This window comes from Eulemur rufifrons, chromosome 30 (genome assembly GCF_041146395.1).
Source record: "Eulemur rufifrons isolate Redbay chromosome 30, OSU_ERuf_1, whole genome shotgun sequence".
NCBI classification, from domain to species: Eukaryota; Metazoa; Chordata; class Mammalia; order Primates; family Lemuridae; genus Eulemur; species Eulemur rufifrons.
The window spans coordinates 36,382,073-36,408,248 of record NC_091012.1 but is presented as its reverse complement, the minus strand read 5'-3'; the positions used below and the strand labels follow the sequence as shown (position 1 = coordinate 36,408,248).

The 26,176-nt window shown below is 39.6% G+C and overlaps 1 pseudogene; it reads left to right on the top strand.

Moving 5' to 3' along the window:
* The window catches only part of LOC138378855 (transmembrane 9 superfamily member 2-like), a 98,895-nt pseudogene extending 74,162 nt beyond the window's left edge, over positions 1-24,733 (top strand).
* Positions 24,734-26,176: the final 1,443 nt, after the last annotated feature.

Genomic DNA, 26,176 nt, shown 5'->3' with positions numbered 1-26,176 from the left:
TTTCATATATGCTATTTCCTAATGTGTTCATTATACTGCATATTGAGTTTTTTTCATGGTATATTACTTCACAACTTATTTATTTTCTGCTAGACTCTGAAGGTGCGAAGATGAGTAGGATGTGGAAATTACATCTTATAATAAACTGTTATCTTATTATATTGTATACAGTTTAAGCCCTAGCTCAGTGACTCAGTTTATACATTGTAATTTAATATTCTTCTAGGGTTTAACCTTGTAATTTATTATATTGTTCCCACCAAAAGCATGTTCTGACATTCATATCAAGTATGTTTATAACATTTTCCAGAAAGTATATTGTTTTCTAAAGACTTTTTTACCCCTCTGAATTATCTTTGCTGATCCATTCATTATGAATCTAATTCTTTGGTTGGAGGGATCATCAGCTGCCATCTCCTTTGGTTCTCTCATAGGTATCCTTAACATGTGGTTTGGAATTTCAGTACCACATACATTTTTTGGTGTATATTTGGAAGCAAGAAAAAGGTAAACTTTTAAAATGCTGCTTTTGACCATTGAGTGATGCCTGAAATAATACCTCACAGTGTACATGGAATGAAAAAGTACCATTGGAGGAAACTATAGAGAATAATCATTTTGAGGCCAAGCATGGTGGCTCACGCCTGTAATCCTAGCACTCTGGGAGGCCGAGGCAGGAGGATCGCTTGAGGTTAGGAATTTGAGACCAGCCTGAGCAAGAGCAAGACCCGGTCTCTACTCAAAAATAGAAAGAAATTAGCCGGACAACTAAAAAATATATAGAAAAAATTAGCCGAGCATGGTGGCACATGGCTATAGTCCCAGGTACTCGGGAGGCTGAGGCAGGAGGATTGCTTGAGCCCAGGAGTTTGAGGTTGCTGTGAGCTAGGCTGATGCCACAGCAGTCTAGCCCGGGCAACAGAGTGAGACTCTGTCTCAAAAAAAAAAAAAAAAAAAGGAGAGAGAATAATCATTTTGAAATAAAAGGTATTTAAAACATTAAGTAAAAGAGACAGTAACACTTCCAAAAACTCTATTTAATGTAGTTCCCACATTATAAATTGTTTATATTTCCTTTTATCTGTGATGGACAAAATTAAAAGAACATATTGTAGGAAGACTGACATTAGCTGACTCAGAAAAATAATAGGGTTATACAGTGGGGAAAGAAAGCCAAGAAATGGGGCTATTCAGTTGACAAATTTGAAGTTAGCCTATTCCATGTATAGGAAAAAGGTGCAGGATCCCAAAAAGTCTAAATGAGACCACATGGCAAAAGAATTGTATAAGGATATAGCATGAGATTGCAGGGGAGAAGTTAGAAAAGACAACATGGAAGGTGATGTTCTGCAGAGAGCAGACAAAAGAACATTTTCTGGAAATTAATTGACAAATTCTTAGGCAAATTCTAAGAGAGGACTTTTTTGACATTTTAGATTATTTCGTGTTGGAATAGTCACTAGTAAATCTTGTCCAATCTCTCCTTTGGAATTTATAAAAAAGGATAAACATTGTTGTTGGTTGCCCAGCTGTGTGCCATCTAATATGGTAGCCACTGGCCACATGTGGCTGTTGAGCACCTGAACTGTGGCTGGTCTGAATTGAGATGGGTTATAAGTGGGAAATACACACCAGATTTTGAATACTTAGAACAACAAAAATGATGTAAAATATCTGCTCAATAACTTTTATATTGATCACAAGTTTCTTTTTTTTTTTTTGAGACAGAGTCTCACTCTGTTGCCCAGGCTAAAGTGAGTGCCGTGGCATCAGCCTAGCTCACAGCAACCTCAAACTCCTGAGCTCGAGCGATCCTCCTGTCTCAGCCTCCCGAGTAGCTGGGACTACAGGCATGCACCACCATGCCCGGCTAATTTTTTTTCTATATATATTTTTAGCTGTCCATATAATTTCTTTCTATTTTTAGTAGAGATGGGGTCTCACTCTTGCTCAGGCTGGTCTCGAACTCCTGAGCTCAAACGATCCGCCCACCTCGGCCTCCCAGAGTGCTAGGATTACAGGCGTGAGCCACCGCGCCCGGCCTATATTTCTTTTGCACAGCACTGGTCTAGCTCCTGCCCACATGACTGCTCTTATAAATATTCCATGCTCTGTTCAGATTCAAGATTCTGTATTGTGATTATGATTGTAATCATATTAAAAAAAATCAGATTTTTTTTCAATTTCATTTCATTCTGATTCTCACTTCATTTGTTTTCGAGCAGTTTAGGTGTCTGGTTCACACAAACCAGATCTGCCATCAGATTCCTCAACAGTTTCTTAAACAAAACCACTTCTTGGCATCATAATTGGTGGCATTTTAACATTTGGCTGTATTTTTATTCAATTATTTTTCATTCTAAACAGTATTTGGTGAGTATTGTATCTTGATAATCTCAAACGTTTTAATTTTTAGTAAGTTAACTTTACTATATTTTAAAGAGGTTAAATTCTGGTGTGATAATACTTCATTTACCCCCACTTTATCCAAGAAATAGCAATCTGACCCAGGGGGATTTCCTAAGGAACTGAGACTTAATTCACAACCTTTTAACGGCACTTTTTGATGGAAAGAAATCTCTATAAAGATTTCCTTTTTAGACTCTTTTTTTTTTTTTTTGAGACAGAGTCTCACTCTGTTGCCCAGGCTAGGGTGAGTGCCGTGGCGTCAGCCTAGCTCACAGCAACCTCAAACTCCTGAGCTCAAGCGATCCTCCTGTCTCAGCCTCCCGAGTAGCTGGGACTACAGGCATGCACCACCATGCCCGGCTAATTTTTTCTATATATATTTTTAGCTGTCCATATAATTTCTTTCTATTTTTAGTAGAGATGGGGTCTCGCTCTTGCTCAGGCTGGTCTCGAACTCCTGAGCTCAAACGATCCTCCCACCTCGGCCTCCCAGAGTGCTAGGATTACAGGCGTGAGCCACCGCGCCCGGCCAAGATTTCCTTTTTAAAATTAAAAATCTCTTGTTAAGACTTTCTGAATGACTTAGAGAAGTTGGTCTCAAACAAGCTGTTTTAGGGGGTGGGAGTGGGGCGGTCCCATGGAGGGAAGTGCTTAAAGATGGGAAAGGGGCAGCTCTGATTTTTGTCTGTTTTCTATACTGGCCTTCCACGTGAGATTTCATTTAGAGTTCCTCTGCTAAAAACTATTTCAAGACGTCTGACTTTGGGTCTTCATGTGTACTGAGCTGTAAGTAATGGTTTTCTGTCTTCTTCCTTTCTGTCAACTGTTAGTTCTGGTATCAAGATGCCTGCTCCTTATATCTTTCCTCTTTTTATTTGCTATTTTTAATCTGTTGTAGTTTAAGAATTCTGATAACAAAATAGTTAGAAATGCATGTAAATTAAGAACTAGTGCTCTGTGATTAAAGTGCAGCAGCTTTAGTCCCTAGCTTTGTGACAGCTATTGCAGTTGTTCTGCATCCCATTTTTCTTACTTCCTGATTTTTTTTTTTTTAGACAGGATATCACTCTCTTGCTCAACCTAGAGTGCAGTGGCATCATCATAGCTTACAGCAACCTCAAACTCCTGGGTTCAGTCTATCCTCCTGTCTCAGCCTCCCGAGTAGCTGGGACTACAGGCACGTGCCACCACGCCCGGCTAATTAAAAAAAAATTTTTTAGAGACGGGGTCTCACCATGTTGCCCAGGCTGGCCTTGAACTTCTGACATCAAGCAATCCTCCTGCCTCAACCTCCCAGTGTGCTGGGGTTAGAGGGGTGAGCCACTGCGCCTGGCCTCTTCCTGATTCTTGACTGCATTCAGGTTTCAGGAACTGGCCAATTGGGGTGTTATCGTGGAGGGAATTTTAGAGGTGGGCAAAAATAAATAAATAAATAAATAAATAAATAAAATTAAATGCAGTAGCCAACTGTGTGTTTTTATAACGGTTTTGTCTCAAAGCAATCTTTCAGAAAAAACTTTCAAGTCCTCAAAAATTAGGCTTAATCATGTACATTAATTACTCACTGTTTAAACAACATTGTGACAAATTTGTTTGAAAGATAAGCAGTGAAATCTGTTACCTTGTCAGCAACTAAATATTTGACATGCTGCAAAATAGATTATAGTAACCATTTTCCCAGAAGTTTTTGATGGGAAAGTAATTCTAAAGCGAAAACTAAAAGGTTCTTTAGATGAATTAATTTTCATTTCAATGAAAAGCAATGTGCTTGTTGTATACAACTTCGTTATATATTTGTTATCTATAGAAATGATTTTCCCCATCCCCTGTCCCTCATTCTCACACCTAAGTGTTTATTTTACATGAAATTTTAAAATGGGATATTGATTGGTTCATCAGTTTCTTATCTCCAGAAGGCTTTTGAAAATAGACATTGATCATCCCAATTTAGTCAGCTCAGCTCTGTAGTAATGAAGGGAATTACTTCATTCCTTCAAAGTTTGACCTAAATGTAATCCACACACAGATTTTTTTAAAAGATGCATGTTTGAAAGTATATTTAATAGAATTATGTGTGCTGTGCTATGCAGGTATACTTGGAGAGGCTGCATGTCAGCAGACCTTCCAAGGCAAAGTGGTGTTTGATTCTGTGATTTTCTGTTTTATGATGTAGTTGCTGGTATTTATGGCATTTACAGCCTTCCATTTCTAAAGAGAAATCATGTTTTAAAATGTGTATAGAGAAAATTATAGATATTGATGGCTCTCAAGTGAGAACTAATTAATATGAATAGAGAAACATGGGCAAATAGCAGCACTGGTTCTGACTGCAGAAGGTATGACCAAGCTCTGAAACTACATAGGTAAGGGAATATTATTCTGATACTAGATGGAGAGATGAAGGTTTGGAATAAAGACTTAGAAGTTTAGAAAAAAAAGGTTTGGAGAAGTGTGTGACAGTCTATTGTATAAATTTGGATTGATCTTCCTGTGTGTACTGTGAAGTTAAAGTTTATTTTAAACCTCTTCTTTTTATTTTCAGATCTCATCAGATGTACTACATGTTTGGATTTCTTTTCTTAGTCTTTATAATTCTTTTGCTTACTTGTTCAGAAGCTACAGTTTTTCTGTGTTATTTTCATGTATGTGCTGAGGTGTAAAGACATAAGAAACTAATGTATCTTAAGCTTTCTGAACTTGTATTATTGGAATTAGAAGTCTGTTTTTAGAAAGGAATTAAAATAAATGTGAACTGCATGGTTTCTACAACTTGGGATCGGTTTTACATTGTGTTTTCCCAATGACACATTTTGACTTTGATGCGGCCATCAAGTTAATGCTATTTTGATGGGAAATTTAAACAGAAAGAAATTTCTGTCTGCCTGGTTTCTATAATTGCTGTGTAATATTCAGTTGACATATAGGGGACTGATTTGATATTTAGACATCTAAAAGATCTGGTTCAGGCCGGGCGCGGTGGCTCACGCCTGTAATCCTAGCACTCTGGGAGGCCGAGGCGGGTGGATCGCTCGAGGTCAGGAGTTCGAGACCAGCCTGAGCAAGAGTGAGACCCCCGTCTCTACTAAAAATAGAAAGAAATTATATGGACAACTAAAATATATATATATAAAAAATTAGCCGGGCATGGTGGTGCACGCCTGTAGTCCCAGCTACTCGGGAGGCTGAGGCAGGAGGATCGCTTAAGTCCAGGAGTTTGAGGTTGCTGTGAGCTAGACTGATGCCATGGCACTCACTCTAGCCCGGGCAACAAAGCGAAACTCTGTCTCAAAAAAAAAAAAAAAGATCTGGTTCAATAATATTTTCTTTTTAACAATTAAACTTTTCTTTGCAGCTTAGGCTAGGATTGTATTTTGTGGGTTTGAGATTGCTGCTCAAGGCTCTTTTTCTTCCTTTCAGTGCCTTTTGGTTACCATGTCATTCTGGATAACTGAGGTGGTAGTGTACATTGTTCTCTTAAATCCCCAAATCTATCTTATTTTGGTAGTTATATATGACTCTCTAAAGGTGACAATAGAGGGTTGAGAGAATGATTCTTACATGCATGTTGTTTTGGAGCATTTTCTTTTTGTGCTATATAGGTATAGGGGTTAAAATATAATTATGTATTATTCTTAGCTGCTCATTAATTCTATGGTACTTTTTGTCATAAAGAATCTGCAACCATCATTAATGATACAAGCATATAATGAGTATTTTAAAATTATTTAATTATTTTATTTTTAATTTTAATAGATTTAGGGGGTACAAATTGAATTCCATTACATGTATATATTCTATAGTGGTGATGTCTGGGCTTTTAGTGTACCCACCACCTGAATAGTGTACATTGTACCCCAAGTATGTTTTTATTTCTTAGAAAATGTTTTAGGGGTCCCCTAGGCCACCCACATGTTTGGTGACTCACTAGAACTCATGGGACTGAGCATACAGATATACACATGGCTAGGGTTTATTACAGAGAAAGGATACACAACAGGATCGGCCAGGGAAAAAGGACTCAGGTGAATCCTGGAGAAATCCAGGCACAGTCTTCCTATGTTGTCTCCCTCCCATTAGGGAGCGCACCAAGTGTGCTCCTTTCTCCAGCAGTGAAAATTACAGTAATAAATGTGCAATGTTTCTCCCCAGGGAAGCCCATTAGAGACTCAGCATCCAAGGTTTTTATTGGAAGCTAGTCACATAGGCATACTCTGCCTAGCAACTACAAAAAGTCTAGACTCCCAAAAGGAAAGCAAGTATTCACCATAAATCACATTGTTTGTACAGTCTTGGTATAGCAAACCAGTCTTCTCGGTCAGGGAATGATTAAATGCCAAATTCCCAGATGCAAGCCAAGGGCCAACTTTGCAAGCAGGCCCTTCTAAAGACAGTAGCTTCAGACCTGCTATGCTAATTCTTTTTTGCACTGTCCATCCCCTTGGCCTTTGGCCCCAATGTCTTTTTTTTTTTTTTGAGACAGAGTCTCACTCTGTTGCCCAGGCTAGAGTGAGTGCCGTGGCGTCAGCCTAGCTCACAGCAACCTCAAACTCCTGAGCTCAAGCGATCCTCCTGTTTCAGCCTCCCAAGTAGCTGGGACTACAGGCATGCACCACCATGCCCGGCTAATTTTTTCTATATATATTTTTAGCTGTCCATATGATTTCTTTCTATTTTTAGTAGAGATGGGGTCTCGCTCTTGCTCAGGCTGGTCTCGAACTCCTGAGCTCAAACGATCCGCCCACCTCGGCCTCCCAGAGTGCTAGGATTACAGGCGTGAGCCACCGCACCCGGCCCCCAATGTCTTTATGGTAATGCATCAGTAGGAGTCCATGGTGTAGGGTGAGGCCAACCTGCACTGTTGACCTCAGTCATACATCCATGGGTCCTGAATTTAGCCAGTTAAAGCAAATCTTATTAACCACAAAGTTTATCCTAAATTTCTATGTTACTCTCTCTTTTTTTTTAACACTTAGTCTGAGGCATCAATAGGCACAGCACAGCTCTGGCCGGTATGTTGAAGCTGAACTGAATGCCTTTCAGGGCTGAGACAATGTAATGATAGGGTGTACATATTGTAAGTCCAGTCCCAGAGGGCACATGTGGTACCCCTGGAAACAAAGAGTTTATAATTGTTAGGACACCCCAAGCAGGACATACATTATATATTTTATTAAATTTCTTATAAAGGTCAGACGCAGTGGCTCACGCCTGTAATCCTAGCACTCTGGGAGGCCGAGGCAGGAGGATCGCTCGAGTTCAGGAGTACGAGACCAGCCTGAGCAAGAGCGAGACCCCGCCTCTACTAAAAATAGAAAGAAATTAGCTGGACAACTAAAAAGATATAGAAAAAATTAGCCGGGCATGGTGGCACATGCCTGTAGTTCTAGCTACTCGGGAGGCTGAGGCAGGAGGATCGCTTGAGCCCAGGAGTTTGAGGTTGCTGTGAGCTAGGCTGACACCACTGCACTCTAGCCAGGGCAAAAAGAACGAGACTCTGTCTTGGAAAAAAAAATTCTTATAAAACTTTCCCTTTTACTTTTTAAATCCATAATCTTATCTATTTTATCTTATGTTCCTTGTTATTATAGTAATTACTAATCCATCATTTACAGTTATAATTTCAACTGAAAAGTCATTTTGTTTTTGTACTTCTTTTTGCAGGATTAACATTGGTGGTGGAGAGCCTTTTTACCAGCAGCTTTATAGCTGTTTATCTTTTTACTTATGCAGTTCATTACTTCTTTGCCAAACTTCAAATCACAGGCATTGCAAGCACCATTTTGTACTTTGGGTACACAATGATCACAGTGTTGATTTTCTTTCTTTTCACAGGTAACTGCGGAGTTACTTAGTATATTTCAGACTCTCTAAAGAGTCTTGGAGATAGCCATAATGTAAAAAGCATCAATTAACAATTAGTGGAAGGAATAGGGAACAAAGTCATCATGTTCATTTTTATTCTTTGGGGATAAAAGATTGCGAAGCCTGGAGAACTGGAGGGACCATATGTACTTAGCTGCAATACTGTCCCTTGTGAATGTTTTTAGAGAGGGATGTGTTCCAAAGCACAGAAAGGGTTATGTGTAATCACCTTTGAACAGCCTCCAAGCATACAAATTAAGTGACTTGAATAAGTTTTAAATTTGTCAAATTAGATTAATTAAATGTATGTTCATATAAGCAATTATATGCAAAGGACAAGATATATACTTGTCAGAATTACTCATTTGGGGCTGCTGTTTGGATTCAGATATTATGGGAACTTTTGTCTAGATTAATGTCTGAAACAGGTGAAAAAAATGGAATGTTGTATAAAATGCTACAGTTAGAGAAATAATGAAGATGGGGAGCTTTGAGATCTTCTGACACAAGGGAAGCAGCATTTCTGCCTGCCTCACGTCAAGTTCTGGTTTTAACTCAACTTATACCACTTGGGCAGGTCAGATTGGAAAGCGTCCAGTATTTTCTCAGATTTTAACTCTCACGTTCAACAAATATATAAAAATTAGCAGTGGAAATTTGTCAGAAATCAAGGCTTTCAAACAAATGTAAACATTATCAGAGAAACTGGGCATCTTGGCAGTGGCTCCTTTTATATATATAAAATATAAAATATGTATTACTTCTTATGTACTGCTGGTCTCAACTCCTCAGTAAAGAAGAGACCAGGCAGGCCTCCTCTCATCTTTCAGCCACCAGAAGTTCTATTTACAACTGGAGACCCGAGAGTTCTCACCATTCTAGCCTATGCAGCCTCCTCGTGTTTGATTTCTTTTTTTAACTTTTTATTGAAACATGCATACAGAAAGGCACATGGCTTGTAGGCGTACACCTTAATGAGTTATCACAAAGTGAACACACCTTTGTAACTAGCACTCGCATCAATAAACAGTACACGATCAGCAGCCCTAAAGCCACTGTTGGGCCTCTTTCGTTCACCTGCCACAAGGGCAACCACTATCCTGACTTTTAACAGTGTAGATTAATAACTAGGCCTTTTTTTTTTTTTTGAGACAAAGTCTCACACTGTTGTCTGGGCTAGAGAGCAGTGGCATCATCATAGCTCACTGCAACCTCAAACTCCTGGGCTCAAGCAATCTTCCTGCTTCAGCTTCCCAAGTAGCTGGGACTATAGGCGAGTGCCACCATGCCTAGATAAGTTTTCTATTTTTTGTAGAGACAAGGTCTCATTCTTGCTCAGGCTGATCTTGAACTCCTGACCTCAAGCGATCCTCCTGCTTCGGCCTCCCAGACTGATAAGATTACAGGCATGAGCCACCACACCTGGCCAGCCTGTGTTTGAATTGTATGTAAATTTACATACATACATACATACATACAGGATGTACTTTTTTTGGTCTGGTTTCTTTAGTGACTGATTTCTTTCCCTTAACATTGCTTGTGGGAACCATCCTTATTACTGTATGTTGATGTAGTCTGTGTCCTTCATGTTTTTGTTTTGGATCCCCCTCCCACCCTGCCCAGTGAGTTACTGGCTTTTATATTTGTGTAAAGTGCATTGGATATATGGAGCACAATGATTTCAGGCTTCTGTTTTCTTCATTACCTAGCACTTTGAGTTAGGTTGCCTTTTTCTGGGAGTCTTATATTACAACAGCTTCTTTCAAAACAGATGTAATCCTGAGTGGTCACATTGCCCACAAAAATCTTTTCCTATCGGTTGGCTCCACCACCTACATTCTGGATTCTGTCACCACATCACATTGAATACTGTCTCTCAAAGGTTGGTAGTGATCTCTTGCCAAATCTAATGGCCTTTTCCTAGTCTTCACCATCCTTGCCTTCTTTATTTAATACTACTCAACATCTGTTTTGTGAAATTCTCTCAACATCATTTGCATTATTTTCCTTGTACCACTCTGTGCCTTCTCTTGTTTTCCTTCCTCTTCCTGTCTCCTGATGCTAGTTTCTATTAGCATTTCAGTTCTTCCTTTCTACACTCTCCCTTTTAGAGCTCATTCAGTCCCATGGCTTCACTTACCTCCTCAGTGCTGACTGCTCCCCAACCTGTATCTCTACCCATAACCTCTGTCTAGCTGTATTCTGAAAATTTGCATGTCCCACTGGGACTGCAAACTCACCATGCCCCCAAAATGAAGTTAGTACTTCCTTTTCTCCAAACTCACTTATCTTAATTGCTTTCTCTCTATGACCATCATCACTAAGCTCTGATCTTTTTGGCCTATTTTGAAGAAACTCTTAATATAGCCCTTCTATGATTTATAAATTCAGCACAACCTCCTTATTATTCTTCATAGGAAGTTTCTTATTGCTGTCTATTCCTTTATTTTTCTACTCCTATAGTCGTAGTCTAGGCCTTTATTTCCTTTTGCCTTCAATACCTTCCTATTTGGTTTGTCAGACGCTAGTCTATCTTTTTCTTTTTTTTTCCAGACAGGTCTCACTCTGTTGGCCTGGCTAGAATGCAATGGCATCATCAGAGCTCACTGCAATTTCAAACTCCCAGGCTTAAGTGATCCTCCTGCCTCAGCCTCCTGAGTATCTGGGACTACAGGCATGCACCACCACACCTGGATAATTTTTCTATTTTTGATAGAGATGGGGGTCTCGCTCTTCTTGCTCAGGCTGGTCTCGAACTCCTGACCTCAACCAATCGTCCCGCCTTGCCAGAGTGCTAGGATTACAGGCATGGGCCACCATGCCTGCCCAACATTTTGGATTTCCCTAATTACCCTGATCTGATCACTACACATTATATGTATTGAAACATCACTATGTACCCCATAAACATGTACAATTATTATGTGTCAATTAAAAACATTAAAAATAAATAAAAATAAAAAAAAACTGTACTTAGGAAAATGTACAAAGTTAAAATGTTTTATTATTAAAAAGAAAAAATACTGAATGTAAAAAATAGGGTAGTATATGATAGGGGAGTAACAAATAAATAATTGTTGCCTAGTAACCATAACTAAAGATTTAGCATTAGCAAAAATGAAATAGAGTTGAGTAAATAAATCACCGTCCAGCCACTTACCCTAAAAAATTTGTTTTTAATAGTATCATACTTCCTTCTCTTTCAAAGTCTAAACTCACCTTAGTGTTCTCTCTCTCTCTCTCTCTCTTTTTGGCAGAACATTTCTCACTGAAAAACTCATCTTAGTGTTTGGGGTCCTCCACAGTGTGGTCTTGCTCTGCTACTCAATGTATTTTCTAAGCCTCTCAAAGCTGAACCACTTACTAAGTTCAGGCTTGTCTCCTCTTGACTTTTTGAGCATGTCTTCCCAACTGGATTGGAATCTCCTTGAGAACAGGGACTATGTCTTCCACCTATTTCGTGTCTCTCAGAGTACTAAGCATCATGGTATCATGTTTCCATAGCTATTTTAAAATTAAATCATGAGTATGAGAAAACTCCAAAGTAAATTCTGGTTACCGTTCATATCATGAAAAAATTAGTAAAACCGTGAAGTATGTTTTTGACATCTGTTTTCCAAAGCTGTTAGTTAAGAAGCCCTGTCTTCTTACAGACTCTTAGATGGCATCTCTTTACATTATATTATTATATTTTGAGGTTCACAGCAGGAAGCAAAGATTATAACCTATTTTCATGTGGTTTCACTTGGGAGGAAATAGTCCTTAATTAGATAATTATCCTTGAGAATACAGTTGTACACAAAAGTAGTTATTAATTGCTGATTACTCTTTCTTGCTGTAGACAAATATTTCTAAGAATGATGTTTTTAAATGACAATTTTAAAATTAGCAATACCCACTCGTAAAAAATGCTAAGGAGTTTCACACTTATTCACACTTTAGAATGATTATGCATTCGTCTTCAAACTCTTCCTTGTGGTTGGTCGCCACATTCCCCTTTGGTGCTTGAATTCATCCGTGGCATCACAGCAGAAGTACAGGACTTTACAACTGTCACTTTTCTTTTTTTTTTCTTTCTTTCTTTCTTTTTTTTTTTTTTTTGGAGACAGAGTCTCACTCTTTTTACCCTGGCTAGAGTGCCGTGGTGTCAGCCTAGCTCACAGCAACCTCAAACTCCTGGGCTCAAGTGATCCTCCTGCCTCAGCCTCCCAAGTAGCTGGGACTACAGGCATGTGCCACCATGCCCGGCTAATTTTTTCTATATATTTTGAGTTGTCCAGATAATTTTTTTCTATTTTTTTAGTAGAGATGGGGTCTCACTCTTGCTCAGGCTGGTCTTGAACTCCTGACCTCGAGCAATCCTCCTGCCTCGGCCTCCCAGAGTGCTAGGATTACAGGCATGAGCCACCGCGCCTGGCCTGTCACTTTTTAATATTGAATATTGTGATGCTAGGAAGACACTATTTATATACCAAGTACTTTTTCCATGTTGCTACATTGCCTTCATATCATTTTTATGGCTGCTTAATCCATCAAGCAGATTAGTTTTCTGAACTGTTTCTTCACTATTGAATTTGTTTTTGCCCTATTTTGGATTATTTCCTTAAGATAGTCTGTGAAGTGGGATGACAGGGTCAAAAATCATGAATTTTTATGGATCTTTGTGCATTTCTGCCATCAGCAGAGTGTACTGGTTTTACTACAGTCTTGGCTGACATCGACTATTATTTTTAAAGATAAACAAAAAAGCAGTTTTTTTGTTCATACAGTATGTCTAAAATGACACCCCCTTGTTTTCTACCTTTCATTTTTGGAGCCAAGGGAAGTGATTTGCATTGCAGCTGGTGTTCCTCTACCCAATTTTCATTTGGTAGCACACTTTTTGTGTAATGACGAGTTGAAATAGGACTCAAGAGACAAGGAAAGGGAGGATAAACCACAACAGACCGAGAAAGGGTACCAGGAGTGAAATCTTGTATTTTTATAGATAAAGGTAAATGAATTTCAGTTAAGGTTGGATGGCTTGCCCAAAATCCTAGCTAGTTTTATGGCTGGTTAAACTAGTTTAAAAAAAAAGTTACTGTGCATGACCAAGTATTATGCTATGATCCCTTCTGACTTGATTGTTTTATTAAGATCTCTAATGGATGATCATGGTTGGCACACTTATAGATACTTGATCTTGATTGGAGGATAGTGAATTTTTATTTGCATCAAGTTTTACTTTAGATATCAACAAATGAGTTAAATTCTTAAGAAAATTAATTGAAATAATGCATTTCTATATTGATATAATGGATGGAAGATCACACAACCAATTAAGGTCTAACATTTGAGTTTCCTTGTCTTAAAGTCTAAAATGCTGTCTTGTATTATAATAATAGAGTTTATAGCTTAATATAAACTTTGGCTGCCATTGCCTTTGGGTGGTACATTAAATATTTTATACGATGACATATTTTAGGCAAGTAGTTAAAAATGTTTGCATTTAGTTACAATCTATTATTCTAGAGCAGTGGTTCTCCACCAGGGGTGATTTTGCCCCCTCCCCCTGGGAATATGTAGCATATCTAGAGACATTTTTGATTGTCATGACTGGGAGGGTACTAATGACTGACTTCTAGTGGGTAGAGGTCAGGGATGCTGCTGAACATCCTGCAGTGTATTGGACAGCTCCCACAACAAACAATTACCTGGTCCAAAATGTCAATAGTGCTGCCGCTGTCAAGAAACCCTGGTCTAGAGTGAACTATTAAGGTTATTAAGTATGGAAAATCCAATTTCCTTAAATACTAAGTTTGACAGTTGATATCTCTGACATTTCACTTTGACACTTCTTTTTTATTGTGAAGGTACGTCCTCAGTCTTTCAAACGCACGTTTTGGCTTCCCATTATCTTTCAAAAATTATTTTAGAGCAATTTTTGTGAAACCATGGATAAGTCAAAATTCATATTATTTTTTAATATGAGTTCCGTCATGGAACCAATGCAACACAGACAGCTTGAAATATCAACAAAGTGTTTGGGAAGGATGTGGCTAAGGAACACACAGTATGTTGGTGGTTTGAGAAGTTCCATTCTGGTGATTATAATCTTGAAAATGATCCAGGTGAGTGACCTGAAACCAAGGTGGATAATGATGAGCTGAAAGCTGTAGTGGAAGCGAATCCATCTCAACCTACGCGTGAATTAGCAGCAAGGTTTGACGTTACTATTCCAATAATATTGAACCACTTGAAACAAATCAGCAAGGTACAGAAGCTGAATAGATGGGTACTGCGTGAATTAAATGAGCATCAGAAGAGAAATCATCTCGAAGCTTGCCTTTCTTTGCTGTCACGGACATAAAGGAGAACCATTTCTTTTTTTTTTTTTTTTGAGACAGAGTCTCACTCTGTTGCCCAGGCTAGAGTGAGTGCCGTGGCGTCAGCCTAGCTCACAGCAACCTCAAACTCCTGGGCTCAAGGGATCCTCCTGTCTCAGCCTCCCGAGTAGCTGGGACTACAGGCATGCACCACCATGCCCGGCTAATTTTTTTTTTTTCTATATATATTTTTAGCTGTCCATATAATTTCCTTCTATTCTTAGTAGAGATGGGGTCTCGCTCTTGCTCAGGCTGGTCTCGAACTCCTGAGCTCAAACGATCCGCCCACCTCGGCCTCCCAGAGTGCTAGGATTACAGGCGTGAGCCACCACGCCCGGCCAAGGAGAACCATTTCTACACCATATTGTTACGTGTGATGAAAAATGGATTCTTTTTGACAATCTCAAGCGTTCAGCACAATGGTTGTATAAGGAAGTGCGGAAACACAGTCCAAAACTGAATATTCATCAAAAAAAGCTAATGGTGTCTGGTGGTCCAGCGCTGGTATTATCTATCCACTACAGCTTTGTGAAACCTGGTCAATCAAGTACAGCGGATGTCTACTGAAACCAATTGAATGAAATGATGAGGATGCTTGCAATTAAGCAGCCAAGATTGGTCAATAGAGACAGGCCAGTCCTCTTGCAAGACCATATGTTGCAAAAAACAATGCTGCTCAAACTACAGCAGCTGGACTTGGAAACTCTCTGTCATCCACCACGTTCACCAGACCTTGCACCAACTGACTACCACTTCTTCCAGGCTTTGGACCACTTCTTTCAAGGAAAAATATTCAATTCTCAACAAGCTGTGGAAAACACCTTTCACGATTTCGTCACCACTCACTCTCCAGGCTTCTTCGCTGTTGGCATAAACAAGCTACCGTTAAGATGGCAAAACTGTGTCGATAGTTTAGGCACATACTTTGATTAATTGTACTGCTTCTTGTTTGAAATATAATGAACTAAACTTTTGATTCGAAATCAGACATTTCATATTTAATGACCTAAATATTTTTGAACCTCACATTTACTTGGGAGTTAATGCTATTTTCAAAATACAGTTTTGATCATTTTGAGAGATTATGTTTAGAATCTGAGACTCTGAACCACCAATCACTGGGCAGTGGTTGAAGCCAGCTCTTACAAAAAGCTTTTAAGACGAAAAGAACTATGAGCCAAATGCGGAGCACTTTTTTGTTGGCTTTCTCACCAAATGTCTGTGCTTTGAATATATTTTTATTCATTAAAAGAAGCTAATGAAGTTCAATATGTTTTGAGAGAGTCTACTGTGCAATATTTTATCACTAAATTAAAGTGAAGAATCCATGTTCTCACACAGAACAAGATGAAATATAGTATACTAAAGGAAATGTCCAATTATCTTAACACGCAAATGTTAGCGATAATGGACCTTTTGTGTTTTATTATACCAAGTTGTTGCTGGCTCTACCTTATTTAAATATTCAATTCTAACGACCGAAAGATTAAAAAGAGACAAAGATGTATTACTGCTTATCGTTAACTAATCAATAAGTATTTATCAAGCTTCTATGGGCCTGGCAATGTGCTAATTGGGAATATGGAAACATTAAGATATTAAATAATACTATTTGTTTTTTATTGAGTTGATGATGTGCCAGGTATTTGCATACATTTATCTCACTTAATTTTCACAATTGCCTTGAAACGTAGGTCACAATGGGATTACTCCCATTGCATGGATGAGGAAACCAAGGCCCAGAGAGATTAATTGACTTATTCAAGATCACTCAGCTAGTAAGGGGTAGAGCCATGATTCCTTCAAACTCAGGTTGGTCTGACTCCAAAACTCATTTTCTTAAATACAACTCTCTATGTCCTCCTCAAGAAAGAGGCACTTTCTTTGAGCTGGAGCCAAACCAACAACCAAAGGATGCCCATGGAATCTGCTCTGTGGTCCTCTGTTTGACCAAGTGGACTGTTCTTAATTGGAGGAACTAAGACTAGTGATGTAAAGCAATATAATGTCACTCTTAGGAATATATGATGACAATACAATATCTCTAGTCTTTCTCATGCCCCTTCAACCCTTCTTTAAAAAAAATAGAGGCCTATCCTTTCTGTTTTTCTACATTATTCTAGGATAGAGGGGGTCAATGCTAGTGTGACCCCTAGAATAATTCCATTAGCTCTTTAATTCTAGCTTATTTTGATTTCTGCCTACATTTATGAACAAAAGAAAGTGCTAGGTTCTATAGGGGACAGACCTAGTCATCTCTTTTCTCAACGATATAGGAAAGGAAGTATTCCAGAAGCTGCGTTTTTTTGGCATTCTTTTTTTAAGAGACAGGGTGTTGGCTGGGTGGCGCGGTGGCTCATGCCTGTAATCCTAGCACTCTGGGAGGCCGAGGCAGGCAGATCGTTTGAGCTCAGGAGTTCAAGACCAGCCTGAGCAAGAGTGAGACCCGTCTCTACTAAAAAAAAATAGAAATTAGCTGGACAACTAAAAATATATATAGGAAAAACTAGCCGGGCATGGTGGTGCATGCCTGTAGTCCCACCTACTCGGGAGGCTGAGGCAGTAGGATTGCTTGAGCCCAGGAGTTTGAGGTTGCTGTGAGCTAGGCCAAAATAAATAAATAAAGAAAGAAAGAAAGAAAGAAAGAAAGAGACAGAGTGTCTCTCTGTTGCCCGGGCTGGAGAGTAGTGGTGCAATCATAACATTACAGCCTGCAACCTCAAACTCCTGGGTTTAAGTGATTCTCCCACCTGAGCCTCCCAAGTAGCTGGGACTACAAGCATGCACCAACATGCCTGGCTAATTTTTTTTTTTTATTTTATCAGAGACACAGTCTCACTGTGTTGCCCAGGCTGGTCTCAAACTCCTGGGCTCAAGAGATCCTCCTGCTTCAACCTCCCAAGTCCCTGAGATCACAGGCGTGAGCCAACATGCCTGGCTGGCATTCTTGTATTGTGCAGTTTACATTCTCTGGTATCTCATTCCTGGGTTGGTTCACTGCCCCCCCTCCACCCCAAAGTTTTCCTGTCCAATTGCTGTTTGTTCTTTGAAGTCTTTCTGTACAAAGCTGTTCCTGGTCACCTCAACCCATATTGATATCTCCATCCTAGAACAATCAAGGGCAGGATTGGCTTTGAGTCCCAGCTTATTGTGCTGCTTATTGGCTTTGTGTTGTAAGGCAAGTCATTTCACCTCTCTGAGCCTCTGTTTCCTTATAGAAATGGGAAAATGATAGTACCTGCCTCAGAAAATTCAACTCAATGTCATGGCACATGTGAAGCCTGTAATCGGAGGCAGGCATATAGTAAGTATTTAGTGACTAACAGCTGTCATCATCATCTTCTTCTTCATGAAATGCAAATTTGGTCATCTCATTCTCTGGCTTATGTGTTTTTCCTGGCTCCCAGTTTCTTCCATCATCAAATCTAAACTCCTTAACTTGGCATGCATTTTCTGGCCCTCATCTACTCTTGCTGTCTTTTTTCCTATATGCTCTCTTTAATGCTCTCTCTCTTTTTTTTTTTTTTTTGAGACAGAGTTTTGCTCTGTTGCCTGGGCTAAAGTGTAGTGGCATCAGCCTAGCTCACAGCAACCTCAAACTCCTGTGGTCAAGCAATCCTCTTGTCTTAGCCTCCCAAGTAGCTAGAACTACAGGCATGTGCCACCATGCCCAGCTAATATTTTCCATATCTTTTTAGTTGTCTAGATAATTTTTTTCTATTTTTAGTAGAGACGGGAGTCTCATTCTTGCTCAGGCTGGTCTCGAACTCCTGACCTCCAGTGATCCTCCTGCCTTGGCCTCCCAAAATGCTAGGACTACAGGTGTGAGCCACCACGCCCTGCCTGATGCTCTCTTAATTCTCTATCTCACACCCTTAATGTTCCAATCCCTTTGCCATAGTTCTCACTAGTCCTTAAAACTTCCAGGGTTTTGGTTGGTTTAGGCCTTTATGGGAACTTTTTCCTCTGTTTGGAATAGCTGTCTCCCATCCTCGAATGCTTCTGAACCCAGCTTTATGGCGCCTTCCTCTATGATGTCTTCTCTAAATTCCTGCCATTCATTCCTTCAGTAAGTATATATTAAACATCTCCTGTGTGCCAGGCACTGCCATAGGGGCTGGGGCTTTAGTGGTGAGCAAAACTATAAAGGGATAAATATCCCGATCCTCACGGAACTTATGTTGCCAAACAGTTAAACAGTTCAATTTAACAAATATGTGTTGTCCACCTACAATGTGCCTAACACTATGCTAAGCACTGGGAGTACAAAATTGAGTTATGACTTACTCCCTAGCCTCAAGGTTATAGTCTGGAGAGAAGAGATCCTGAAACTGATCATTTCCATGCATGTGGTAAGGAGTCTGATAAAGTTAAGCCCAGAGTTTTGTGAAAGCACAGAGAAGTGGCACTTATCCCAGTCATAGGGAAAGGGAGAAGGGGGAAGGCTTTTCTGGAGAAAGTGATAGAGCTGAGTCTTGAGGGAAGGCGAGTCTTCCAGGTAGAAGGCACAGTTGACAACTGAGCAAGACATGGTGTATGGACAACTGTGGGCAATTTGGGGTTGCTGGAGTTTAATGCTTAAGGTGTAGAGTGGCAGGAACAAGGCCTAAAGAAATAGACCAGGGCCAGATTTAGAGGACATTACGTTCCAACACTAAGGAGTTGAAATTTTTATCATATATAGTCATTTTCAAACCTGGGTGCGCATCAGATTCACTTGTGGAAATTATTTAAAACCAACTGAAACCAGTAAATCTGATGCCCAGAGCCCTGGGTCAGAATCCTTGCTGATCTGTATTATTATGAGCTGACTAGGTTTCTAATACACTACAGAGCTTGAGTACTTTTGCTATGAGGAGCTATTAAAGGTTTTAAAGTAGGGGCATGACAATCAAATTTTGTATTTTGGAAGTATCACAATCATGCTGACAGAGTGGAGAATGAATTTGAAAGGAAGACTGGAAGTAGGGAGATGAGGCAGGAGTCAGGTTTTTAGATGAGAGATGATGACAGAGTGGTTTAAGATCCAGTGGCTGTGGAGATGGACAGAGGGATGGAGGAGATGGATACAAAAGCTATTAAGGATTTGGAATTTGCAGGACTTAGTGACTGACAAGATGTGGGTTGCAAAAGAAGGAGGAGCTAAGGGTGACTTCCAGGTCTCTGATTGTGACCTCTATACTACTAGTGATATGTATAATAGTATAGCCACCAACTGAAATTATTCCCTACAAAATCCCCTTTTTCTTTTCATCTATTTTTTATTTTTATTTTTTTTGAGACAGAGTCTCGCTCTGTTGCCCGGGCTAGAGTGAGTGCCATGGCGTCAGCTTAGCTCACAGCAACCTCAAACTCCTGAGCTCAAGCGATCCTCCTGCCTCAGCCTCCCGAGTAGCTGGGACTACGGGCATGTGCCACCATGCCCGGCTAATTTTTTCTATATATTTTTAGTTGTCCAGATAATTTCTTTCTATTTCTTAGTATAGACAGGGTCTCACTCTTGCTCAGGCTGGTCTCGAACTTCTGACCTCGAGCAATCCTCCCGCCTTGGCCTCCCAGAGTGCTAGGATTACAGACGTGAGCCACCGCACCCAGCCAAAAGCCCCTTTTTCTATCCCTCACGCTATGGAGAGAAACTGCTTAATGACTGCTGAATCAAGTGTGGTTGAAGGGAGTCAAGGCCCCCAAGACCCTCTTCTCCAAACAAGCTTTCCCTTTACTCCTTTGTGCGATGGCTGAAATTCCAACTTTAGGAAAATCTTTTTTTGCGTGTCTTATTTACTGCTGCAAGTTCTTGGAATTTAACCTCCACAGAGGCTGTGGAAAGACTCTTGAAATAGTTGTCTTTTTTTTTTTTTTTTTTTTTTTTGAGATGAGGTCTTGCTATTTTGTCGAGACTGGCCTTGAACTCCTGGGCTCAAGAGATTCTTCTATCTCAGCCTCCTGAGTAGCTGGGACTACAGGGGCTCACCATCACACCCATCCAAAAGACTTGTTCATATTGAATGGAAAGTGGTAGGCTTTCAAAATGTTTTATTTAGCTAGTGTCTTCTTTTTTAAGTGTACACATATGACCGTGGGAAACCCTTTGCAGAAACATGCATTGGATGCCTTTCCTAGGATCAGACTGTAAATTGTTTTCATTATAGAATTGCAATTAGGGAAAGGAAAAGAGGAAAATGGGCTTCTCTGGTTGTCTTGGGCTGCCTCATTCAAGATCCTGTGGTTGGATTGTCTTTTGGTTATGTATCACCTGACCTGATGATAAAAGGTTACGAAGCTTACAAAGAAACTAAGGCATTTCTAACATTGGTTTAGTGCTTTCCCTGACCTGAGGCAAAAGTAAGCAAAGACACCATGGGGATAATTCTCCCTCTTTTCCTCCCATCTCCCGTTTTCTTCCCTCTAGTTGTGGCATGAGCAATTGAGCTATAGAAAAAAAAATTCATTTCTCCAGATTCTTTAAGTTGCTTTTAACTTGCGTGGTTCAATGGCCCTTAAAAGAGAAATTTCTCAGGAAGACAGGGAAGCAGATTAGTTGAGAGGTTCTGAACCCTGGCTGCATGTTACAATCAGACTGCATCCTAGATCAATTATTAATAAATCAGAATCTCTGGGGCTGTGACCCAGGCAATAGTAGCGGTTAAATCTCCCCCAGGCAATTCCAGTGTGCAGCCAATTTTGAGGATGACTACACTAGTCAGCTAAACCCCATGTGACCATATATTTCAAGCCCCAAATCAAAACATCAATGATAGCTATCATTTCTTAAGTGCTTACTCTGACAGGCATTCTAATATATCTTATCCTTTTTCTGTCAGGAAAAGCCTTAGTTGGTTTGGGGTATAGTTCTTTTTCACATATTAGGAACAGAGGAGGAAGGTAGCTTGTTCTACATCATTATAGCTAAGTGTCTGCTTGACTCCAGTCAATAACGTAGAACAAGAGTCTTTAGCTCAGCTGACTATTGAACAATGTGAGGGTTGATGGATTTTTGTGTTTTAGGTAGGAGAAAATTGTGTATTGTAGGTAGAGCATCAAAAAATTGAGAATTCATAAACATTTCAATGATCTATGGGGGGAAATAGGCAGCAGATGGAAATCAGGGATGATTTAAATTTAGAGACGTGCGTTAGTTATACATCTGTCATCTCCTGAACCTTTGAAGTCGTTGGATTCAGGAAAGGAAGTCTAGAGTAGGAATAGGTATTATCATCACCACTTTTCAGCTGAGAAAACAGGCTTGGCAAGATTGTCACTTGTCAAAGGTCAGACATCTAGTAAACTAATGGAGTAGATCTATGTCACTCTGTGGTCTTAATCCACTATACCATACTGGCTCCTGATGAGGAGCTTTTTTTTTTTTTTTTTTTTTTTTGGTTTGTTCGTTTTTTGTTTGTTTGTTTGTTTTTATGAGACAGAGGCTCACTCTGTTGCCTGGGCTAGAGTGCTATGGCGTCAGCCTAGCTCACAGCAACCTCACACTCCTGAGCTGAAGCAATCCTTCTGCCTCAGCCTCCCAAGTAGCTGGGACTACAGGCATGTGTCACCATGCCCAGCTAACTTCATACATATATATATATATATATATTTTTTTTTTTTTTAGTTGTCCGTATAATTTCTTTCTATTTTTAGTAGAGATGGAGTCTCGCTCTTGCTCAGGCTGGTCTTGAACTCCTGATCACAAACGATCCACCTGCTTCGGCCTCCCAGAGTGCTAGGATTACAGGCGTGAGTCACTGCACCAGGCCAGACGAGGATCTTTGGAGGATAGAAGGAAGTGGTATGATGATATGTTGGATGGAAAGTTATTCTAAGTTTGGAAGCTAACAAAGAAAAAGGTACCAAACCCTGCCTAAAACTTTCTGTGATCTTCTTATTGAATAAAATGTTTTTCTAGATGAATTGCCTTGGGGTGCACCATTAGACTCTGCACCATTAGAATCCGCAAATCCTTTTAGAGTTTTCTTCGATTAAGTCATTGAACCTTAATATCATCTGAAAATTATTTTTTTTTCATTTTATTTTTTTTTGAGACAGAGTCTCACTCTGTTGCCCAGGCTAGAGTGAGTGCCGTGGCGTCAGCCTAGCTCACAGCAACCTCAAACTCCTGAGCTCAAGGGATCCTCCTGTCTCAGCCTCCCGAGTAGCTGGGACTACAGGCATGTGCCACCATGCCCGGCTAATTTTTTCTATATATATTTTTAGCTGTCTATATAATTTCTTTCTATTTTTAGTAGAGATGGGGTCTCGCTCTTGCTCAGGCTGGTCTCGAACTCCTGAGCTCAAACGATCCGCCCACCTCGGCCTCCCAAAGTGCTAGGATTACAGGCGTGAGCCACCGCGCCCGGCCTGAAAATTATTTTTGTAATATGAACATCAATGAAAACATATTAAAGAAAAATTTGCTCATAATTATATTATCCTAAAATATAAAGGTATTTTCTTATGTCCATGTTCTGCTGGCTTTAGTCCACCTGTTTATGCTTATATAGTGTTTACCCTTGTATAGTGTTCACACTGGTGTGATGCCAGGGAATCGTTTAAAGTCTGGCTGTTTTCACCTAACACCATATTATAAAGATTGCCCCATGCTACTATATAGTTTTTATATTCATCATTTTTTTTTTTTTGAGACAGTCTCACTCTGTTGCCCGGGCTAGAGTGAGTGCCATGGTGTCAGCCTAGCTCACAGCAACCTCAAACTCCTGGGCTCAAGCAATCCTACTGCCTCAGCCTCCCGAGTAGCTGGGACTACAGGCATGCAACACCATGCGCGGCTAATTTTTTCTATATATTTTTAGTTGTCCATATAATTTCTTTCTATTTTTAGTAGAGACAGGGTCTCACTCTTACTCAGGCTGGTCTCGAACTCCTGAGCTCAAACAATCCGCCCTCCTCGGCCTCCCAGAGTGCTAGGATTATAGGCGTGAGCCACCACGCCCAGCCTATATTAATGATTTTTGGTGGCTATATTTTTTAATTGAGCACTTAGGCCATAATTTAGCTAGTCACCTATTTTGGGGGTACTTGGTTCACTTGTAATTTTTCTGTATTATAAATCATAATATTATGATCAACTTTTTGTATATAATTTTTTTTCTTCTATGGGGTCATTTCTTTAGGATAAATCCCAGATGTAGGATGTTTTTCAGGTTTAATAATACAAAACTTTGATTTAGAAAACTAATATATGCTCTGGGTATGCAAATAAACAGATTATTCCCCTTTTGCTATGTATAATAATAATGGTTATTTACATTTTCTCAATTGAAGCAAATTATAAGAAGTTTTCTTGTATCAGAAGCTAGCCTTTGGCCAGGCATGGTGGCTCACGCCTGTAATCCTAGCTCTCTGGGAGGCTGAGGCAGGTGGATCATTTGAGCTCAGGAGTTTGAGACCAGCCTCAGAAAGAGTGAGACCCCATCTCTACTAAAAAAAAATAGAAAGAAATTAGCTGGACAACTAAAAAAAAAATATATATATATATATATATATATACACACACACATATATATATATAAATTAGCCGGGCGTGGTGGCGCATGCCTGTAGTCCCAGCTACTCGGGAGGCTGAGGCAGGAGGATCACTTGAGCCCAGGAGTTTGAGGTTGCTGTGAGCTAGGCTGACGCCACGGCACTCTAGCCTGGGCAACAAAGTGAGACTCTGTCTCAAAGAAAAAAAAAAAAAAAAAAAAAAAGCTAGCCTTGGACCTCTTTGTATTCTTTTTGAAATGGAGAACTTAAGCTTCTCATTTTTATTTTTTAATTTTTTTTTGACTTTGGTTACAGACCAGAATTCAATCAGATGGATTCTCACACCCATTTGCAAGTGACTGCCTCTGGCCCTGTTGCTCATCCTGTTTGCTCAGCAAGAGAGCCTGGTGATTTTTATTTGATAATGTTCAAGTCTTGAGATTTGGAGAATCAGTAGCCCACCTCAAAACTGACATGCTTTGTGTTTTTGAGAAAGCTACTTTCATTTGATATGACGTGTGGTTAACAAAGATCTTTTTCATTTTGTTTCAGGAACAGCTGGATATTTCTCCTTCTTCTGGTTTATTACTAAAATCTACAATGTGGTGAAAGTGGAGTAAAGAATTTTCCCAAAGGCGTCCAGACACATCATCCTTGCTTTTGAATATCTATATATCTATATGAACATCTATATATATACACATATGTATATGTATGCTCCCAATTACATAAATTTTAAGTATATATAAATATAAAATCTCATTGTCTGGTCTCAGTTTGTATGACACAAAATATTGATTGTATGGAAAAAAACAGGTTGGGAAAATACTCTAATTCATGTTTTCCTAAGAAGATACCATAAAACGATTTAATTTAAAGCAATTAGAGCAAGGGAGGCACATTTCTTTTAAAAATTTAAGTTGAGTACACTGTTCTTTCATATGAAAAAGTTTTTTCTTTTCCTTTTTTCCCCTCATATTATTCAGAGCATCTAACTATTCTATCGGAATTATTGTCAAATAAATCTTATGTAAAATCTGCATTTTTCTAACTGAAGTTGATTATATAAACCATATTACATCTTTGTGTCTGGGTGATCATTTAAAAATGTACACTGGTTTAGCATGTAGAGTTAGTGAAATACCAGATACTGCTGTCTTATTACTCAATTAAGTCTGTACATTTCTGGTTTTTAGTTGTCTATTTCTGTTTGCTGTCCTTTGGAGGTTGAGAATGTTCAAGTTTGACTTAGTTGTGTGTAGATAATACATCTTTGGAGTCAATTTTATTGGGTTTATTTGCTTTGTTTTTTTTTTTTTTTTTTTTTTTTTTTTTTGGAGACAGAGTCTCGCTCTGTTTCCCAGGCTAGAGTGAGTGCCGTGGCGCCAGCCTAGCTCACAGCAACCTCAAACTCCTGGGCCTAAGCAATCCTCCTGCCTCAGCCTCCCGAGTAGCTGGGACTACAGGCATGTGCCACCATGCCCGGCTAATTTTTTCTATATATATCTTTAGTTGTCCATATAATTTCTTTCTATTTTTAGTAGAGACGAGGTCTCGCTCTTGCTCAGGCTGGTCTCGAACTCCTGACCTCGAGCAATCCACCCGCCTCGGCCTCCCAGACTGCTAGGATTACAGGCGTGAGCCACCGCGCCGGCCTATTTGCTTTGACTAAACAATAGTCAGGTGTCACAACTCCCAAAATGTTGGGAATTTATATTGCAAATATTTTTCAAGCTTGCAGTTTTGGGGAGTAGTCATGAAAACCATATATTTTCTATAATAAATTTTTTTTTGGAGACAGAGTCTCACTCTGTTGCCTAGGCTAGATTGCCGTGGGGTCAGCCTAGCTCACAGCAACTTCAAACTCCAGGGCTCAAGCAATACTTCTGCCTCAGCCTGCTGAATCGCTGGGACTACAGGCATGTGCCACCATGCCTGGCTAATTCATATATATATATATATATATATATGCATATATATATATATTTTAGTTGTCTGGTTAATTTTTCTTTTTTTAGTAGAGACAGGGTCTCGCTCTTGCTCAGAGCTGATCTCGAACTCCT